This window comes from Hyaena hyaena, unplaced genomic scaffold (genome assembly GCF_003009895.1).
Source record: "Hyaena hyaena isolate Hyena2069 unplaced genomic scaffold, ASM300989v1 scaffold_14, whole genome shotgun sequence".
Taxonomy (NCBI): Eukaryota; Metazoa; Chordata; class Mammalia; order Carnivora; family Hyaenidae; genus Hyaena; species Hyaena hyaena.
The window spans coordinates 2,895,019-2,913,547 of record NW_024080646.1 but is presented as its reverse complement, the minus strand read 5'-3'; the positions used below and the strand labels follow the sequence as shown (position 1 = coordinate 2,913,547).

At 39.5% G+C, this 18,529-nt stretch overlaps 1 protein-coding gene across 7 annotated transcripts in view; it reads right to left on the bottom strand.

Annotated features, from left to right (window-relative positions):
* Positions 1-18,529, bottom strand: part of OSBPL1A (oxysterol binding protein like 1A) — a 239,018-nt gene that overhangs the window by 111,136 nt on the left and 109,353 nt on the right. The window contains exon 1 of one of the 7 annotated variants that reach the window (XM_039217854.1): positions 15,743-15,892. The exons of the other annotated variants lie outside the window; for them this stretch is intronic. The gene's annotated coding sequence lies outside the window, so the exon portion shown is untranslated. Of the gene's footprint in view, positions 1-15,742; positions 15,893-18,529 lie in introns of those variants that run through there. 7 annotated transcript variants of the gene reach the window in all.

Sequence of the window (18,529 nt, the reverse complement as noted above, 5' to 3'; positions counted from 1 at the left end):
GGGTGGCTCAGTCGGTTAAACGTCTGACTTTGGCTCAGGTCATGATCTCACAGTTTGTGGGTTCAAGCCCCGTGTTGGGCTCTGTGCTGACAGCTAGCTCAGAGCATGGAGCCTGTTTCAGATTGTGTCTCCCTCTCTCTCTGACCCTCCCATGCTCACACTGTTTCCCTCTCTCAGAAATAAACATTAAAAAAAAAAGAAAATTACAATTATGTATGTCTGTGTATACACACACACACACACACACACACACACAAATATATGAGAAGCAAACTTTTTCAATATTCAAAAAAAAAAACACCAGAAGAAAGTCTACCAAAAAAACTTAGAGCAAACATCTTATTCAATGTTAAAACATTAAAAGCATTCCTCTTAAAATAAAGAAAAAGAATGCCTATCACAAGTTCTTTTCAACGTTGTGTTTTGTGAAGCCCTAGTAACACATTCAGCCAAAAAAAACCCTGTAAGATAGAAGAACTGAGAAAAAAATGTTTTCAAAAGATATGAATGTCTGAATAGAAATGTCAAAGAATTTAGAATTATTTAAACAAAGTTTAGTGAGGTTGCTGGATGTAAGACTGATCTACAAAAGTCAACATCAACCACAAAGCCAAGTGTAATCCTTTCCTCCACTGAATTGCCTGTACACCTTTATCAAGAATCAGTTAATCAGATATGTGTGGGGATCATTTCTGGACTCATTAATCTGTTGCATTTATCTGTGTGCCTATTCTTTCATCAATATCATATTCTCTCCATTATTATAACTTTATAAAAAGTGTTCAAATTAGGTAGTGTTAATCTTATAATTCTGTTTTCTTTCAAAATTGGTTTGGCTATTCTAAAGAAGTCCTTTACGTTTCTATATAAATTTTAGAATCAGTTTGTCAATTCCTAACAAACCAAAATAAAAAACCTACTGGAATTCTGCTGGGATTATTTTGACTCCATAAATCAACTTGGGGAGATCAGATAGCTTAACAATACTGAGTCTTCTGATACAAGTAAGGATCTCTCTAGGAGTCTAGTTTCTCTCCATATATCAAAAAGAGAACAAAAACAAAATATAACTTTTAATGAATTATGGACCCAAATGTCAAGTTAAAACTTGAACACTTTTGGAAGAAAACATAGAAAAATCTTAGCAACCATGGGCTTGACAAAGATTTTATATAGGGCATTAAAGAATATATATATAAACAAATACATACACATATATGTTATTATATATTCTTATATATATAAGAAGTTTGGACATCATCAATATCTAAACTTTTGCTTTTCAAAAGCTAATGTTAAGAAAATGAAAGGCAAGTAAGAGAATGGGAGAAACCGCTTGTCCAATAAAGGACTTCTATTTAGACTGTGTAAGGAACTCCTTTAACTCAGCAAAAGAACGACAAACCACCCAATTTAAAAATGGGCAAAGGGGGTGCGCCTGGGTGGCTCAGTCAGTTAAGTGTTCGACTCTTGACTTCAGCTCAAGTCATGATCTCAGTTTGTGAGTTCAAGGCCCACAATGGGCTCTGCAACTGACAGTGCGGAGATTCTCTCTCTGCTTGGGATTCTCACTCTCTTGCTCTTTCCCTCCCCTGCTCGCTCTCCCAAGATAAACAAACTTAAAAAAAAATTAAAAAGGGCAAAGGGCTTGAATGGACATTCCTCTCAACATACAAATGGCCAACAAGTATATGAATAAAAAGGTGTTCAACCCCTTCAGTCATTTGAGCAATATAACTTATTACAATGAGGAAATATCACTTTACTTTAATTAATTTTTAAGTAGGCTCCTGGCTCATCCTGGTGCTTGAACTCACAATCCTGAGATCAAGAGTCACATGCTCTACTGACTGAGACAGGTGCCCTAAGATATCACTTTATACTCACTAGGATAGCTATAATTTTTTTTTTTAAAGAAAATAACAGTGTTAACAAGGACGTGGAGAAAATGAAACTTGCACTCCTGTGGGGATGTGGCCCATGTACTGTGGAAAAGTCTGGTGGCACCTCAAAACGCTAAGCATAGAACTGCCGTATGACCCAGGAAATTGAGTCTTAGGTATATTCTCAAAAGAACAGAAATGTTTTCAAAGTTTGACATTTCAAAGTCAAATGTTTGACTATTCACAATAGTCAAAAGCTGGAAGCAAACCAAATGCCCATAAACAAATGTGTAACATACATACAATGTATGTCCATAAACAAATGTGTTACATACATACAACAGAAAACTACTCAGCCATAAAAAGGAACAAAGAACTGATACCTGCTACAGTGTGCATGAAGACTGAAAACAGTATTGTAAGTGAAAAGTCAGACACCAAAAGTTCACATGTTGTATAATTCATTTATGTGAAATGTTCAAAACAGACAAATCCATAGGGACAAAATACATATTAATCATTTTCAGAGGATGGGGAGCGACTGCCTAATAAGTAAAAGGTTCTCTTTTGAAGTGATAAAAATGTTTTGGAAGTAGATAGAGTGACGGTTGCTCAACACTGTGACTTGCTAAATGCCACTGAACTACACACTCCATACAGACATTTTTATGTTATGTGAATTCTACCTCATTTTTTTAATAAAAAAAAACCCCCACATTCATTTCTCATATGACCTGGCCATTCTATTTAGTCCTAGGTATTTACCTAACTGAAATGAAACATTATATCCACACAAAGATTTGTACACAAATGCTAATAACTTTATTTACAAGAGCCAAAAACTAGAAACAATCCATATGTCTGGCAATAGGTGGAAAAAAAAATCCTGGCACAAGGTGAAATGCAGTAATATTCAGTAATAAAAAGTAACAAACTGTTGATACATGCAACAACATAGATGAATCTCAAAATAATTAGGCTGAGTTAAAGAAGCCAATCCTCCTACACCTCCAAAAAAGTACAAACTGTATGATTCCATTTATGTAAAATTCTAGAAAATGCCTACTGATCTCTAGTGGTAGAAAGCTGATCAATAGTGCCTGTGTATTGGGGTAGGTGGGAACGTGGGAGGTATTACAAAAGGTAGGAAGTAACTTCTGGAAGTAAGTACATCTTGACTGGCCTGATGGTTTTACTACTGTAAACATCCATCAAAACGGAGTTACACTTTAAATATGTGCAGTTTGCTGTATATTAATTAGACCTCAATAAAACTGTAAAAATAATGGTATTTAGCAAGAGTGACAGCCTAGTAAAAAAACCACTCAATACTGAATAGGGGAGTTAGAAGAATACATTTCTTATGAAAACATAGTTTCAAAGAATATGTATGAAAAAAAAAGTCACTGATACTACTGAAGACAATGTTGGCGTTTAACAGTCATGTAAACTGCACTTTTGTATTTGCCAATCCCCATAAACTAAGACCCACCAATATCCCACCAGTGGTTGCTAGCTTCTGGTTTTATATTTCTCTCCATGATCAACAGAAGTTAGCTTCCTGTATACTCCTGTAGATCTTCCATCTCTCTCTCATAACTTTACAATTAGAAAAATATCTATAAATAGGTCTGTCCACTCAAGAACTGATGTTTGCATCAAATTTGCAAACACTGGCTTTGCATCAAACACAAAATGTTTGCAAGGTACTCTCCCACAGTACAGAATGCAGGGCTCCCTGAGCCATCCAGAATGAAACCCCAACTGAGACTCTGTTAAGCACATTCTTGTCTCATTATGGTTGCAAAGCTTCTACCTAAAAATAGCTTTCTCTTATATAACCACTCACCACAGATTTATATATTTTATGTATCCTTGAAATAAATTTCTTTTTTCAAGATGTGCCACCAGAGGTATAAACACTCATTTTGAAAAGCAGGGAAGTTTTATGGGAATCTAAACAAATCTTATTTTCAAAAGTTATTCAAAGATTCTGTAGTCCATAGTTCTACTGATGAAAGTAACTCCAACAGTTATACATAACAGAAGTTAACACCTGTCAACCCTTGTCTTTTAATTTTAAATTTTACATACAATAAAGTCTATTTTACTGTACAGTTAAATGAAAGTTCACAAATCTATACCCCTGTCTCCAGAATGGTTACAAAGATACAGAGTATTTCTATTCCCACCCCTGCTCCAAATTCTCTGCTCCTTTACCCTCACTCTTCTGTTCTCCCCACCCCCCACCCAGCCTCAGCAACCACTGCTCTGATTTCTATAACCATGCTTTCTTTGGGTTTGTCTGTTCTTGATTTCAAATAAATGGAGTCATGTACGATACACTCTTTTGTGCCTGGCTTCTTTCACTAAGTACAATGTTTTTCAGAATCACTCATGTTGCAAGCGTAAACAGCTTTTTTTCTGCTCCTGATATACAGCTATACCCTGATTTCCAATTCTACTTTTCTAATGCCTTCAGCTGGGTCACTGGAAATATCCTTCTGTAAATGTGGTACAGTGTTAAGTCCAGAAAAACAAGAACTTTAACTTTGTTACTACAGAATTCTGACCCCTGCTCACGCGCTCTCTCTCTCAGAAATAAATAAAAAACACTTAAAAAAAAATTAAAAAAAAGGGGCGCCTGGGTGGCTCAGTCCGTTCAAGTGTCCAACTTCGGCTCAGGTCATGATCACATGGTTTGTGGGTTTAAGCCCCACATCAGGCTGTGCTGACAGCTAGCTCAGAGCCTGGAGCCTGCTTCAGATTCTGTATCTCCCTCTCTTTCTGATCTTCTCCTGCTCACACTGTGTCTCTCTCTCAGAAATAAATAAAAAACATTAAGAATTTTGATAGTTAATTTTTTAACAGGCATTTTTACAGTTCTTAACCTAGGGCAAAAAAAAACCCCAAAAAATTAAAAAATTAAAATATTTCAGAATCACAATTGAGTAGGTTGTAACTCCATCTGAAGAAAACATTTTAATTAAAGGAGTACTTCCCAAGTTTTGCAAGTCATAGCATCAACAGAGAATCATCCTCATAGGGCACATAGAAGAAATCAAATACCTGCTTTGGGGGGTCTGCCCATTCTAAGTGGAAAAGATCATTTATCTGAAGATCAGCACTTGGAAAGCTCTGTCAAGATATAGTTAAAGAGGGGCATCTGGGTAGCTTAGTTTGTTAAGCATCCAACTGTTGGTCTTGGTTCAGGTCATGATCTCACGCTTTGTGAGGATTCTCTCTCTCTCTCTCTCTCTCTCTCTCTCTCCCTGCCCTTCCCCTGGTTGCAGTCTCTGTAAAAATAAACTTTTAAAACAAGATAAGGCTAAAGAACAAATATTCCTATTTTAAAAACCTATATTGGATTTTATAGAAAAAAACCTGAGCACATAAAATTGTATGTAAAATACTGATTAAGCCACCAAAGTAATGTGAAAATCCCCAGTCCTAAAACAGTGAATGTGGCTTATTTTCCCTTCTTCAAGAGCAGCACTTAAATCACTTTTGTTTTCAAAATTTTTAAAAATTGACCCATGACTGTGAACTGGTAGCACGTGGCCTTTCCAAGCCCAGTATGATATAGTTTTTCACTGAATTTAGATTTAAGTTAGTTAACATATGTAGCATTGGTGCCCAGTGATTCATCACTTACATACAACAGCCAGTGCTCATCCCAAGTGGCCTCCTTAATACCCGTCACCCATTATGATACAACTTTTAATCAAGGGGGAGTCATTGTGCTTTTCATGCAATAAATACTCATCGGCCACCTACACCACGCCAGGCATTCCAGACGGCAGAGGATCAGCAATGAACAAGAGAGACCAAACTCCCTGCACTCAGAAAACTTACAGTCTACTGGGGGGAAATAGGTAAAAATGTTTAGTCTGTTAGATGGTGGGAAATACTGAAAGCAAAACTAAAGACAGTGTCCTCGGAGACAGGATGGCCAGAGGATTCAGTGATCAGGTGCCAAAGGCTGACAAAGGTGAGGGAGAAAACCAGGCAAGAACCTGGGAGAAGTGTGTTCCAGGAAGAGGAAGAGGGGCAAAGGGCTCCCCAGTATGTGGGACAGAAAAAGGCCGCAGTCCTCAGAACAGAGCGGGGATGGGGCAGTGAAGCACAAGAAGAGGCTGCAAGGTAGGGGACCAAGGCCCTGCCCATGGGACAGGGCACAGCAGGACATGGTAGGAGACTCTTTCCTTCAGGCAGAATGGAAAGCCAAAGGCCAAGTGCCACGCTCTGCACTCAAACTTCATGTAGAACACTGGCTTCATTTCTGGAGGATGCATTTCTAGAAAAAACCTGAGAGATTGTTGAAGAGTAAGAAAAGGAAGGATCTGGAAAGTCTGACACAGTAGTAATGAAGGAACTTGTAGATGTTTGTAGAATTTACTGGTTGCTCCAAATAGCTGAGGAACTGTCACAGGAGAGGAAACAGAAGGTTTTGTGATGTTGCAGAGCCGAGACATAAATTAAAAGAAAAATGGGAAAAGCTTCACCTTAATGTAAGGTTTAACCTTCTAGTACTTTCAGCTTTACCACAGGGGAATGGGTGGTCCTAAGAAAAAAATACATGTATAGCAATAGTAGTATCAGCAGGAAGGGCAGGAGCCAACACCTAGGGATGTTTACTACATGTCAGGTGTGATGAGAAATGCCTGGCATTACGATTTCATATAATCCTCCCACAATGCTGTGAGGCAGGTATTATTTCACAAGAAACTCCAGCTTACTGAGATTACATGACCTGCCTGGGATCACATAACTATTAGGTGACAGAGCTGGTGTTCCAACCCAGGTCTGTGTGACAGAGGCTCCAAGCTCCTAGGCACTGGAGTCCACTGCCTACGTATCTACTCACGGCCGTTTCACAAGCACATAAGATGACCATGTAGCTGAAGAGAGGATTCTGGCAAATGGAAGAAAATTTCGAGGACCTCTAAGATCCTTTTGATGATTTTGTGGTTACATTTTCCCCATTTTCTACCTGATTTTTAGAATTTTACTTTGACTTAAAGATTTATGAGAAATACAAACTTTCCTAAATATGGCTAAAGATTAAATAATACTTTCATTACAGAATATGTTAAATTCCCTGTTCAATTCTACTGCCCAGGTTAATCACCCTCCGGCTGCGATATTTTATTAGTTCCCATGTACAAGTGAAGACAGGCTTGACTTTGCTCAAGTATATCAGTGTCCTGGTTTCATATTTTGTATCTGTGGTGATTCAAATATATCTTTCCATTTTCCTATGCTAACTCTGTAGACAAGATAAAATTCTTCTCAATTAAGCAATGATCCTTCAAACTACAACAGCAAGACAACATCTGGTACCTAGAATATAGAAAGATAATGAAAATAAAGGTAGAATCCGGATATTTAGACCTAACCAAGTCTTAAATCCATGGAAACTTCGAGAATTCCCCATGCTTTGTGCAGCTGCATTTTCACTATCTGGAGGGAAAAGAGCAAACCAGGGAGACTTGGGGCTGTATGCCCTCCACTACACTTCAACAGGGCAACTTTGGAATGGTTTGAAAAATAAAGGAAAATCATGGCCCTGCATGGCAACTATTGGGCATTGTAAGAAGAGACAGTCTGTCAACCCTGGAGTTGACGTTTGGATAAAAAAGTGATTAACTCTACTTACTAAAAATTTAAAAAAAAATTTTTTTCCTCCACATTTCACACCTATAAGGATGGCTACCATATCAAAACAAAGGCAAGAGAGAATAACAAGTGCTAGATAGGATATAGAGAAATTAATATACTTAAGCACTGCTGGTAGGAATGTTAAATGGTCTAGCCATTATTTAAAACGGTATGGCAAGGCCTCAAAAAAAGAAAGTATCACAGAATCCAGGATTTCCACTTCTGAGTATATAGCCAAAAGCATTGAAAGTAGACACACAGAAAGATATTTGTACACTCATGTTCAAAGCGGCACTGTTCATACAAGCAAAAGGTTGAATCAACACAAGTGTGACATCGATGGATGAATGGTTAAGGAAAATGTGTGTATACATGCAATGGAATACTATTCAGCCCTAAAGAGGAAGAAATTTCTGACGCCTGCTACAACATGGATGCACCTTGAAGGCATGATGCGAAGTGAGACACACCAGGCACAAAATGACAGATGCTAAGTGGTTCCACTTATAGGAGGCTCCTAAAGTAGTCAAACTCTGGGAGACAGCAGGTAACATGGTGGCTGCCAAGGGCTGGGGGTAGGGGGAATGGGGAATTATTGTTTAATGGGTACAGAGTTTCAGTTTAGATGAAATGAAGAGATGAGACTAAGATCTACAAAGAGTTCTGGAGATGCAAGGTGGTAATGGCTGCACAACATGTGAATGTACCTAACGTGACTGAACTGTGTGCACTTAAAAATGTTAAAGAGAATACATTTTATACTCTTTGTATTTTACCACAAATAAAAATAATAAGAAAAGTCTTTTTTCCCAAATATTGGTCTAAAATACATGGTAAGTTTGATTTGCATTAATACCAAAAAAAGAATCTCCAATTGTAACATTTGCCATGTATTTTAACAAGTCCTTGAAGCTATCCATTATTAAAGTCAATTAATACCCAATGCATATATTCTTGACATAAAATAAAACCATAGTACAGAGTCCAAATCTATTTCTAACATTGTAAGAACAATTTACTTTGTATTTGCTACTTGCAGAAAAATCCTAAAATACAATCCTCATACATGAATGCACTCTGAGGCATAACCACATTCAAGTAATTCACAAGAGAATGCAGTAATGCAGGGATTTCCAATGTGGGAGGCTATGAAAATACCAAATTTCTGATAGGATATTAGGAGGGATGGAGCCCACAGGGGCTTCTGGGTGGCTCAGTTGGTTAAGGATCCGACTTTGGCTCAGGTCACAATCTCACAGGTAGTGAGTTTGAGCCCCGCACCGGACTCTGTGCTGGCAGCTCAGAGCCTGAAACCTGCGGCAGATTCTGTGTCTCCCTTTCTCTCTGCTTCTCTCCTGCTCTTCTCACTCTCCCTCTCTCTCTAAAATAAATATGAAAAAAAAAAAAAAAAAGGAGTGATGGAGCCCACACAGATACTGTGGACAAGCCACAAATCTATCTCTGAATTCTCTTAAGGCCAAGACAGAAAGAGAAATACAATTATGCCCTTTTAATTGTCCACAAGGAAAAAACATATATCCACTCTTTAGGGAAAACAAACTCCCTCTTTGCCCTTAGCTCTAATTTCCCTTTCAGGATAATGTATATGGGACTAAGAGTATTCAAGGGCAAAATAATAATTTCATTAAAGTTAATTTTCTTTTAGGGGCACCTGGGTGGCTCAGTCCGTTGAGTGTCCGACTTCAGCTCAGGTCATGCTCTCATGGTTCCTGTATTTAAGCCCTGCATAGGGCTCTGTGCCGACAGCTCGGAGCCTGGAGCTTACTTTTGATCCTCTATCTCCCTGTCTCTCTGCCCCTATCCAGCTCATGCTCTGTGTCTCCCAAAATTAAACATTTAAAAAAAAAAAAAAAGCTTTTTTTTTTTTTTTTGGAGTTGCCCCTCAATAAAACCTGAGAATATAATTCCAAACTAAGAGCTCAGCAAGGGCTATTTTTCAGAAAACCAAGAAATACAGCCCAGGATGCAGCATTTGATAGTTTAATATTTAGGATAAAATATATCTAAAGAAATGGATGAATTCTGTATCTTCTAAAAATGTGACCTCTATCAAGCAAAACTGTCAAAAAAGAAGGACAGCATTTTCTGTTGAGAGCCTGGAATACAGGTATTCTTTGCAAAATCTGAAGACGCTGCAATATTCTTGGCCATTTGCTTATTTCTACAGTTGGTATCCTTTTGTCAAACTAAGAAACTAGCTAATAGATGGCCACATCAGCTGTGAAATAGGGTAGACTATCTCCTCTAGTGGATAAATTTTTCTAATGGAAGCTAAGGTGATACAGTAGGGTTGTTCTTCGGCACTAAGTCTGGAGGCTGAGTACTGGCTTTAGCTCTAAGCGTGGCCCCCACCTCACTACAAAGAATTGGGGAAGTGGCTGTTCCTCTCTCCAGGCCCTTCGTTTCCTCATCTGTCAAACAAAGGTGAACAGATAGATCATTATATTAACCATTTGAAACTGTGTTTTGTGAGGGTACCTTAGTGGATAGAAAGGTGATTGCATCGGTCCTAGGCCCCAGGGAAATCTTTTGAGGATCACCAGACTAAATGCTTTACAATCTAAGACTGATTCTATGACCTTGGGATTTTAAACAACTTATCCATAACATAAACGAAAGTAACAAAAACAAATGAGGAAAATATTCACAACTAAGTCCTTTCTACCACAAGAAAGAAATTTTACTAAGGAGAATTATAATCACAACTTAATTTTTATTTTTTTAATGTTTTATTTATTTGAGAGAGAGAGAGAGGAGAGACAGAGACAGAGAGAGAGAGACAAGCGTGAGCAGAGGAGGGTCAGAGAGAGAGGGAGATACAGAATCCGAAGCAGGCTCCAGGCTCTGAGCTAGCTGTCAGCACAGAGCCTGACATGGGGCTCAAACCCACGAACCATGAGATCATGACCTGAGCCGGAGTCGGGATGCTTAACCGAATGAGTCACCCAGGTGCCCCACAAACTTAATTTTTAATTCAGTTGTTTAGACTGTGAAACAACAGAATTTCCCTCATAGAAACACTGTAAGCAAAGGCTGATTTCTCAAGTAAGCTCAAAAAGTCATAATCTTAAATGTAGCAAATAATAAATAGGTAATGATGTTGCTACAGGACAGTTTCCAGCTACCAGGTATAACAACGTGTCCATGTCTCTAGTTCCCATCTACCAGAGGACAGACACCTCCCCCTGAATCTCTACCACTGAGCACAACTTCTCTGCTTCCAGTCAGTCCTGTGCCACCTACTGCTTCCCATCAGGGTTTCTTTGATCCAACACCGCATGCCACAAACCACTTTTACTCCACTTCTCTGTTCCTGAATTGAGCATGAAATCCTTTTAAGATATTTTTCTGAAAATAAAGCATGGGAAGACTGTCTGTTGTAAAACTGTTGGGTTTAGCCTTTCATCATTTGAGTCTCACAGCAACTTCTGAAGTAGAGAGAAGGGGGTCTGTGTTAATAATTCTGTGTTAGCCAGGAGAAATAGGAGACCTTGGAATAAGCCGCCCAGAGTCAAACAGCAAGAACATGGTCACTAATACTGGAGTCTGCAGCCCAGGACTCCAAATAAGAACAAGTCCATATTGTACCATCTGTGCTTTTTTCCTGGGCCTTGCTCAAAGTCTCCTTGACTTTGTCGTCATCAGTTGGCTAGACTGCATGAGGAGTAACAAAGATCATGTGGTAAATAAGGGTGAACCTGTGAGCATCCAAAGAAAATCAGACACAGGTTATCTGCTTTTTCCTCTTTGGTGAAGTCAAGTTTCTGCAAAGAAGGAAAGAGCAAGATGGCATATGTAGAACAATTACTGGAAAAATCCTCCAAGGATGCGGGGTCAGGGGGGCAGTGGGTAGAAAATTGGAAAAACAGTTGAGAAACGAGTAAAGACAAGGAAATGATGATTATTCCTCCACCATGCAGACTGTCAAGAGGTAGAAAAGAAGTTGTTAGGGAGAAGGAAAGAGGAAGAAGAGGAGAAGCAAGCCGGTAAAGGAAACAGAAATACCAACCAATGACAAGAAGAGTGAGGTAAGAGAAAAAAAAATTGGAAGTACTTGAAACCTTCACAAAAGTCTTATATGTTTTAAGTACTAGAAGGGCAGCACTCTACACATATTAACAGTTCTTAGTCTAGAAGAATGAAGTCTAGGAAATACATGACTAATGTCTATAAAATAATCAAAGTAATGGATAAAGCCAGCAGAAATATACTAAGTTACAAAATACTACAATTATGAAATTTACAACTTGAACAAATTATGTCCTTCCAAGAGACAGAGAATAACAAATGTATAGATCCTAGGTAAACAAACTCAAAGAAAAGTGATACAGGTAACTATAAAAATTAATTTAAAAGAAAAAGATGGCAATAAATAACAAAGCTAAAGAGAGTTCTTTGAAAAATAATCAAATAAACAAAGCCTTAATGAGACTGATACTAATGAAAAATTAATTAAAGATATCCAAATGAGTATTAGGAAAAAAATGGAAAACATTAGGAAAAAAATAATTACAGATTCAAAATAAGTTAAAAAGATAATAAAAGATTATTATAAACAACCTTATAACAATAAATTTCAACACTTAAGTGGAAAGGATAAACTCCTAAAACTAGAAACCTGTCAAAATTGACCCAAAAAGAAACAGAAAACTAAAATAGTCCTATAGCCATTAAATGTCACTCATAAACAGATGCTAAAATCCAAAAGAAACTAAAATGAGGAGAAGGTTAAAGATAATACATAATGAACAAAGTAGGTTTCTTCCAGGTAAATAAAGATAGCCTATCATCAGAAAAAGTCTAAAAATATAACTTGAAAAAAATATATAATTTGCCACGTTATAAATTAAAAAAAAAACCCTTATGATGCTCTTCTTAAATGTAGAAAGAATTTGATGAGGGGAAGTCTAGAAGCATGACATAGGGACAAGCTGGATTGCAGTGAGCCACAGAGTAAATGGGAAGCAAGAAAATAGAAATAACAAAGACAGACCAATTCAGTTTCTGTAGACAATCATAATCTGAGAATTACAGTTTTGTTCCTTTCTTTCAATTCTTAAATCTCATTTATTTTTCATGTTCCTAATGTACTGGCTAGGGCCTTCAGGACAGTGCTAGATAGAAGCTGAAATGGTGGGAAACAGTGTTCATGCTTGCCTTTAAAAAAAGGCATACTTCTAACTTCTAATGATTCAGTACTAAGAGTGATATTTAATAAATACCATTTCTCAGATTAATGACGTTCTTTCTCATTCTTATACTGTTGAGGTTTTTTAATCATGGAAAGGTACTGAATTTTCTCAAAGACCAATAATGAATACATTTCAGGTGTTACCTCAATTTCTTGACCCAACTGTCCCACTGACCTCCCCTGTTCTAGACTTTTCCTGCCCCTGATTGCTTCTGGGCAGTGGTTTCCACTGGTTCCTTTTCTCCCTTTTGTCTTTTAGTGTCAGTATTCAATCCTTTGATTTCAAACTTTTTCAAGCTGTAATGTCTACTGAGTGACATTATTTACTCCCTCAGCCTCAAGCTCCATGTTTATTCAGGTGACTTCCAATAGTCATGATTTGCAAAGTTTTATTGAAGGAGTAAGGATGCCCTCACTTGGATGTCATCATGCACAAGTGGACTCATCTTCCTCCTACTCCCTTTATTCCCTCCTTCAAGTTACCTTCAATCCAGTAATTTATTTGCCATAAACTTGAGAGTCGTCTAGGTCTCCATCTTCTACTTCATTCCTCACATTCAACTATTATCAGCTCCTATTAGGTTATTTCTGAAGTCTCTCTTGGTTTTGTATCTTGCTTTCTGTTTTGGCAGTCACCAACTTAGTTCAGATTCTAATTATCTCTCTCTTGAATTCCTGCACCTGGTCACCCTGTTTTCAGGCCTTCTTCTAATCCCTCTCAGAAGGAGCAAATCTGATTTAATCTCTCCTCTCTTTAAAATCTTTCAGATATTCTAATTCCCAAGATAATATTCAAACTCTTCAGGCATATTTAATAAAATCCTTCAAGAAGACCCTGCTTCTATTCATCTAGCTGTGACTGGTTTAGCAAGTTATCTGACAAGGTAAACACTCAAAATACTTACTGAATTAAGGAAATAAATGTACATAAAGTAATAGTTATCAAATCAGTGGCAGACCATTATAAAAACGTATGGGGGTTATATCCTTACTATCCTTAAGTTAAAATGAGAGGAAAATTATATCTGCCTGTAACTCATTCAAAATTCATTAGACAGAATATAAATCTGGTACTGCACTCTCTAATAGGAATACAAGACAAATACAATTTCATGCAGGTTAGACTTGGTATCACTGTGATACAAAAACTTACCAGGAAAAGATCCTGGGTCATACCAAGAATGACACATGACAAGGCTAATAACACACACACACACACTCTCTCTCTCTCTTTCTCTCTCTATCCCCCCTCCCCGTACTGCTTAATTAAAACCTTATGTATTTCTATTCAAACACTTCACAAATTATCAAAATGAAAACCTGCTTCATTTTACATAAACTTCCTATTTATTTAACTTCTGTCCTAGCTGCTTCTAAAATTAATTTGAAATACATTTCCTGATTATACACAGAAGCTAAACATTTAGGAATAATGTTGAATAATGTGAACCAAATAAAAAATCTAAATTTCTACTTTTTAAAAGAATAAACCTCACAGAGCTGATAAACACAATTACATATCTGAATGCTAAGATACTAATAAATTTATAAAAGATTTTTAGAATATAAATGGTAAATGTTATAACTACATAAAGCTTAGAACATGGTATTACATAATTATTTTATCAATAATTTTCCACACAGTATTTTAAATGTGCTTCACTGTATTTATATACTAATCTGTAGTATGTGCATCTGCTTTTAATATGGAAAATCTATGAGTTTTTTTCATTTCCCCCATTCTGCAAGGTGTACAACTGAGGGTAGAGAGATTATGTGGGTCACTTTCAGCCTCAATGAAATTCCCTAAAATACACCATTAAAGAGGTTCTAAAGAGGAAAGACTAGAGTTTGGCAACCATATTCACAGTGATACAAATTCCTTTAAGATTGTAAAAGTAACACCGGGACAAAAGCTAAAACAGCTCTCTGGTCATCGTGTTCAGATCAAATACCTGCTCAGTCAAAACTGAGCTCATTTACCAAAGTCATCAGCTTCACCCCTGAAATCAAACATTATTTGGACCAGAGATCAACTTCGGTGTGTCCTCAAACAGGGAAAAAAAAAATTACATTTAGATCCCCATATTCTAGCCTACACATTCCTCCACCAACACACATTTCAAGCATTTTTCTCTTTAGAAAAAGATTCCTAAGTTATCCTCTGTCTTTAAAACAAAATGCCTTCAGTCTAATTAAAATTAAGAAACTTTTAATAGCTTTAATAACTCTCAAAAGCTGGACTAAACTCTTCCCTGGCATCTTCCCTTTCTTACTAGCCTCCCTCCAAATCCAGAAAAAACCAGCACAACAGAAAACACAAAACAGCTAGCCACATGCTCTGAATGCCAGGGAACGTGATTCTCCACTGGTTTAGGCTACAAAGAAAGCCTATGAGTAATCAAAAATCCTTAATCAAAACAAAGTTAAAAGCTACCTCCCTTCCCACTCCCCAGCCCCAGTAGAATGCCCCCCTTTTCTCTTTAACCCACTCAAGTGTTTCCTTGGAATTTTAGCGGCCTCGGAACAGCAGATGGTAAGTTCATCTCAATGTCAGCCAGGGCAGAGACATGCAAAAAAATCACTAACTTGGAAGGTTATTTAGGACAATAATGTCTTTCACTGCCTTACTCCTCCCACTCGGGCCCCACTTGACCTACTACCAATATTTAGCTGGGGGGGGGGGAGATCTGATCTGTCCACAGGCTTTTCCCCCAGCGGCTCTTCCTGTGGGAACCCGACGCAAACACGGAGCCGGCAGGAAGACCCTGGCCAGGCAGGGACAGCAGGGTCTCCCGGCTTCGAGCACCCCTCCCCACTCGCCCGCCGCCGCACTCCGCTCCACACACAGGCGTCCAACTATTCTTGGATCTACTCACATCCCTAGATCTCGTCTGGCCGCCCTCCCCCCCTTTCTCCCTCGGTGTCCTCTGTCGCCCCGAGGCTGACCTAGCAAAGCCCCCAGCGGGCACAGACACTCACCCACCTGGGCCGGATCTAGGATATCCCCGGCGGCGCACTCCGCCCGGCGCTCCTCGCCAGCTCCGGCACAAATGCGCTCGGCCTGTCCCTCCGCCTCCCCTCCAGCCCAGCCCAGGGCGGCACCGCAAGGTCTCACTAAGTCACCTTTGCTCGGCCCGCCCGGGCTCTAGGGAGGTCTAGAAGGGGCGCGGCCCGCCCACCCGCGCGGCCCAGGACTACCGTCCCGGGGGGCCAGAAGTCCTTGCAGCGCCCCTCGGCTGCAGAGCCAGAGCCGCCCTCCCCTCCAGGGCTCGCCGGGGAGAGTGCGAGCTGCGCTGGGAACGGCCTGCGGCAGGCAGCTAGCCGCGCGCTGTCGCTGTCGTCGTCCAGTCCCTCCTCCCTCGGCCCCCCTCCCGCGTGGCCCGCTCGGCTCAGGCGCAGGTAGGGACGTGCCCGGGACGGCGAGAGGCTGCACACAGCCCTTGCAAGCCAGCGAGCGGACTGCGAGCCCCGCAATTCTCGCAATTCTCGGGAAGGAAGTAAGGAAACTGCTACTTGTGCTCTGCGTGCATCCCGCGGAGGCTCCTGCGAGGTCCTAGAGCGGGCTGTGTGCTCGAGCCCTCTTCTGGCGACGCCTGCCCTGACAACTTCTAAATGGCTAGCCCGCCCCTGGGGAAAAACAGAGGATTCCTCTTTGGACTCTTGCACCTCAAAGGTAACTGACCCTTACCCTGGCTTACACTTTAAAGTGAAGGTTTCCAGTTCCAAAACAAACACTGAACTAGACTTCTTGTCCTTTATTTTTTTTCAATGCACTTTCTAGGCTACCATTTGAGCAATGAGGAAAACAATGGTATTAATTCTACTAATGTGAAACCTAGATGGTTTCCTATTCTGGCCAGGCTTGAAGGGTAGACGAAGACTCTCAAGGACACTAAAACGACATAAATAACACATTAGCGGGTTGTTCAGGCTAACGAAAGTTCTGTGACACTCGGGTGGGGGTGGGCCACACATAACTTTTTTGTTCCAGCACTTTTAAACAATATAAATCTGTCCTCAAAGTTTAGGGAGCAGAGTAATACTGAACCAAACTGAGTATTTCTTTGACAAGATCATAGGGGACTTTAAGTTTGCTGTCCCAACAGTGGTGGCTGTAACTGCACTACAGATATAAAATGGGTAAAAGATGATACAACAGCATGCTAGAAAATTTGGAATTCACGTCAATGAGGTTTCATAGTGTCTTTGAAAAGTCAGTTTGCTTTTATTTCCCCCCATTCTAAATTAAATGGTAATGTGAAATGTCACATTAGGCACTAAAAGTAGCTGCTATAAAATCTTCCTCCCTGGGCTCTAAAAATCAGGGAATGAATTCAGTTTACAAAAGTGGTACTAGGCAGCAAAAACAACAATAAAATGTTTTAGAGGGCAATTTACAGAGCACCTAAACTGTGTCAAGCACTGTACTGAGGAACTTCGCATAAAGTAACTTACTCATATTCTCATTTTCAGATTTGGAAATGGAATTCCCAAACATATCTTAATTTGCTCAAGGTCAAGATAGAGAATGGATCCCAACTGGTCTGCTCTTTGTATGCTTTCCTTTGAACATATCATTATGCATTCAGATATTTATTTACTGTCTACTACATGCCAAGTACTATGCTAGACACAATGCTACAAAAATACCTAAGATACAGCTGCTTACTTAAGGGGCTCTTTAGTAAATATAGAATCAGACAAGTAAACATATAATGATACAATGTGGTAAGTGCTCCAAAAGCAAGGACTCCTAGAATAGGAGGGATACTTTAAGCCAGTTTTGAAGGGTGGAACCTGGGATGAGGAAATGGTCACAGTCATCTGACAGCGCAATCCTTAAAACTCCATTCCAACAGAGTGGTAATGGGGAATCTGTTGGGTGGGGGGAAAGCTCGTACAGAGAGAGAGGCAACTGAGAGATATAGGAAGGAAAAACAAGAGACTTGAAGGGCAGGGAGGAGGAGGGAGGAGGAGGAACACAGGACAGCTCCCATGATTGTGGCTTGGGTTCCTGAATAGGTGTAATTCTGTGTCTGAGGTGAATGGATAATTCTGCTTTAGACGAACTGGTATGAAATGCCTGTGACAGAATCATATGTATATGTTTGAAAGTCAGCTGGACATACTGGTTCATAGGTCAGCTCAGGAGAGATCTGAAGTGGAGATATCGGAGTCATCATGGATTTCTGTTTGAAGGAATGGCTAAGATCATCTGTGAAGAATGCCTAGTGAGAAGGCCACCCACAGAAACCAGGGGACACTAACACTCAAGGCACAGGCAGACGAAAAGATGCTTCAGAAGAAAACTGAGGAGAAGCTGCTCTAAAGGAAAGAGAAGACAGAAGAGGTAGGCACCACAGCAATCACTGAGAGGAATTCCAAAAACCAGTAGTAGTCAAATGCCGGATCCATCACAGGACAAGCAAGGTAATTTAAGGGTATCCTCTGACTTAGCAGTAAGGAGATTATTGGCAAGAACGGCTTCAGTGGGCTAGTTGAAGAATAAAGAAGTAGAAACAGAAAGTATCACATTTTCTAAAATAGAATTGGAAAGGCATGTAGGGAGACAGAAGCTATAAGGGAGTAGAGAATTCAGAAAGAGAGAGAAGTTGTTTTTGAAGCAGGTGGGAAGGAGACAGATGCCAAGGAAAGAAACAAGATAGAGACTGGGGGAGGGAGTAGCAGGGAACTGACAGCACAGGCAACCACTGCCTCATGTTTAACAATTTTGCTCAGAGCAGAGGGAGAGGAGGAAAGTGAAGAGATG